The following is a 3,617-nucleotide window of genomic DNA, read 5'->3' as shown; positions in this document are numbered from 1 at the left end:
CCACCCTTGTCCCTACATCAGGGTAGCCCTGGCCACCCATCGCAGCCTTGCCCCTCGCTGTGCTGCGGGAGACAGAGCCCGGACATGGCCCGGGAGCTTCTCCTGTTCTTTCTCACTCAGACTTTGTATTTATTCTTTCTTTAATCTGTAATAAAAGGCAGCCAGGGAGGGAAATAGATGTGTTTTTCTAACTGTGCAGGAGGGCATGAAACAGTAGGGGAAGCACAGCAGGTTTTGGTTTTGTCCCATCAGATAATTCTGGGTTATGGACAAGATAAACTGGAATCACTTAGAAAAAATAATAAAAGCTGTGGTTTCCAAATCCCCTTACTGGGCCCAAGCACCCAGTTCTGAATGCAGTCTCAGGTCTCAGCTCCCCAAAGCAACTCAGTGCCTACCTCCTGCCGATGCCCACACACACCTAAATCCCTTCGCCCCAAATGTCTTGAGCACGTGTGGCGGCAACGAAGTGGGAGCGTGGGGACGGAGGGAGAAGCCTTTGCCTAATTGACTCTTACACGTGAATGAACATAGTATCTGCCTCTGTCGAATGCAGCTGGAATTGAGTGATGGGACTGAAAGCTGTTTGGGTGAGGACAGGCGGACCCCAAATTATCCTGTCGCATAAGCCTGCCTTCCTTAGGATCCCAGGCTAAAGGGTATTTGCATTACCCAAGGGTAGGGAGAGCAAGAGCCGCTCGGAGTTTCACAAGAGAGCTCTCCCAGACAGTGTAGGACCTTCAAGCGTCCCTGCGTCAAGCAGATGTACAAGCCAATGACCTGCAAAAATTGTCTTAACATCCTCCCATCACCCCCCATGATAATTTAAGTCCTTAGCTAGGAAGTGCAAAGCTGAAGTTGAGCACAGCATTAGGCAGCCTGGTAGAGCTTATTAAATTAATAGTGCATTAAAGAATTGGGGGGAGGTGGGGGGGGAGAAGGGAAAGAGAAGGTTTGTAACATCACAGAAATATCCTTGCTACCTTCTGGCATCTTCAAGAGACTGGAAATGTGGGACTGCATCCAGCTGTCTTCTCTGGGGCAAAATTCCTTTGGCTTCTGTGGGAGGTTTTACCCAAATAAGGACTGCAGGATCAGACCTGTTATTGTCACTGCAATTAACATTTAGATCCACATCTAACACGAACTGTTACAGGCTGGTTAGGGAGAAATTTAATTTGCTCTAAACAGCTTGATGGGAGAGGAGCGTGAAATGTCCTAGTTATGGTAATTTCATGTGTTAGAGTCTACAAAGGTGGATTTTCAGCCATGGGTCTAATAACCCTGCTATCTGCTGCAGCCATCAAGCTAAGCGTGCTTTGGGATCCTGAGGTTTGGGGCCAGATTCCCACCTGCGCTCGGTGGCGGTGTAAGCCATTTACACCGCCTGGCAGGCTCTCTGATCACCGTGGACATGCTCAAAGCCATAAAGGCCCGCGCTCATCTTAGGCCGTTACGGCACCGGTGACTCAAACGGCGTTTGTGTGGCACAAGCAGGCGAGAGCCTGGATCTGCCCCGGCGAGGCACAGAGGAGCGTTGCCCCCAGATGTGTTTTCCCTTATCAGACACGACGACGAGCTTTGGTTTGTGCGTCAGGAAACCGATTTCTACCTTTTTGCTATACGCAGGTACCCATGAGATCTGTGATTTTTTTGCCCCGCCAACCCACTCTTTGGACCTGCTTTGTCTAACGATGCCCAACTTTCTTTTATATCCTTATGTATTTCCTTTTTTCCCTTTTCTCCCAGGAGTTAATGTAACTCAGCCATAAAAACTGACTTGGAGATGAAACTTGGCATTTAAGGTCCCAGCCCGGGAGCAAATGAAGTTACCAGTTATAAACACACACCAAAATCTGTTTGGACATGCTGAAATTACAGGAGCAGAGGATAAAAAGGATCCAAGATGTTTTATTTTGTTTTAACTTCTGCGGCTCCGCGTGAGTGTCAGTTTGCAGCTGCTTGCCTGACGCAAGATGGGTCCTCTTGGTGTTTTCCTTCTTCTTGTTGTAATTAAAGCTGATAAATGGCAACGCATCTCTCCGGGGAGGAGGCAGGGGTCCTGAGCTGGTCCGCATCAGGATCCCGTGGGGTTGCCGGCTGCATACCCCTCGTTTAAGCGCTGGCGTGTGGGTCTGCCCAGAAGGAGAGGCAGGGTCTCTGCCCTGGCAGGGATGCGCAGAAGAGCAGGCAAGAGTTGTAGGAGAAATCAGGTATCAGGGCCTCTCCTGCGTGGCTGCAGACGCCACGGTGACAGGTATGAGATAGACCGATAAGCGCGCGCAGGTGATAGGGATGTGGCAACGAAAGATAAGAGGCTTCATTTTTTATAGGAGGAGGCGCTAGCTTGCTAATATTTATGACATGAGACGCTTTGCCAATTAAAGAATAAATCACGGCAGCTAAGAGGCTGGGAAGCGCTTCACGGCCGGATCTGCCACACGGCGAGATGATGGTTGGCGGCGGCAGCGCGCCCGTGGGTGCGCGTTGGAGAGCGGGACGGTGATGGGTGCCCCCCCGATTTCCCCCAACCCCGCTTGCTGCGGGAGAGCTGGGAGCTACCTGTGCCGGCAGACAGCCCCGGCACTCGTCCCCCGTGTCATTTCGGGTTTCCTTCCCCACCGCGCGTCAGCAGCTGCCGCCGCGCACCGAGCCTGTTTGTTATGCGCGTTACGGCCCTCAAGAGCGAGGGTCGATATGATGTTTAATATGCTTCGCGCATAGCGGAGTCGCTTTGGTCCATCAAGTCACTAATACGCATTCTTACGGGGCTGAGTATCGTTTATTAAACCTGGAGGCATGCCGGGGAGGGTGGGGGCCAGGGCCCCCGCTGCTCTGGGAAGCAGCCAGCGATGCCGGCGGGGTGGTACCCGCGGTGCCGAGGAGGTGAGAGTTTGCAGACGAACCGCACACGCACAGAGAGTTATTTGTTGGGCCTCGTTTATGGGAAATGAAATAAATCGCGCTTTGAAGGCCGGCCGCCGCGCGACACGCCCCCGGGGACAGGGAACGGGGCTGAGGGTCTCGCTGGCTGCCCCAAGCCTGGGGACAGCTGAGATTGCTCAGCATCACTCGAAGAGCCACCCCCCTTCCCGAGGCTCCCACCGCAGCGCTCTGCACCCCATTTTTTTAAAATTTCCTTTTTTTAATTTTCTTTTTTAATTTCTTTTTTAATTTTCCTTTTTAATTTTCTTTTTAATTTTCTTTTTAATTTTCCTTTTTAATTTTCTTTTTTAATTTTCTTTTTTCAGTTTTCTTTTTTCATTTTTTTCAGTTTTCTTTTTTTCAGTTTTCTTTTTTTTTCCGTTTTCTTTTTTTTTTCGTTTTCTTTTTTTTCAGTTTTCTTTTTTTTCAGTTTTCTTTTTTTTCAGTTTTCTTTTTCAGGGTTTTTTTTCCGGGTTTTTCTTTCAGTTTTCTTTTTTCATTTTTTTTCAGTTTTCCTTTTTGAAATTTTTTTCAGGTTTTTTTTAGTTTTCTTTTTCATTTTTCTTTTTTATCTTTCTGTTTTTCTTTTTCTTTTTTTTCCAATTTCCTTTTTTTTTCATTTTTCTTTTTTTTCAATTCTCCTTTTTTCCCCAATTTTATATTTTCCCCTCCTCCCCTCTCCCCATCACTTT

The sequence above is a fragment of the Haliaeetus leucocephalus genome, unplaced genomic scaffold, assembly GCF_000737465.1.
Source record: "Haliaeetus leucocephalus isolate CR32 unplaced genomic scaffold, Haliaeetus_leucocephalus-4.0 Scaffold306, whole genome shotgun sequence".
NCBI classification, from domain to species: Eukaryota; Metazoa; Chordata; class Aves; order Accipitriformes; family Accipitridae; genus Haliaeetus; species Haliaeetus leucocephalus.
This window is presented reverse-complemented; position numbering follows the sequence as displayed.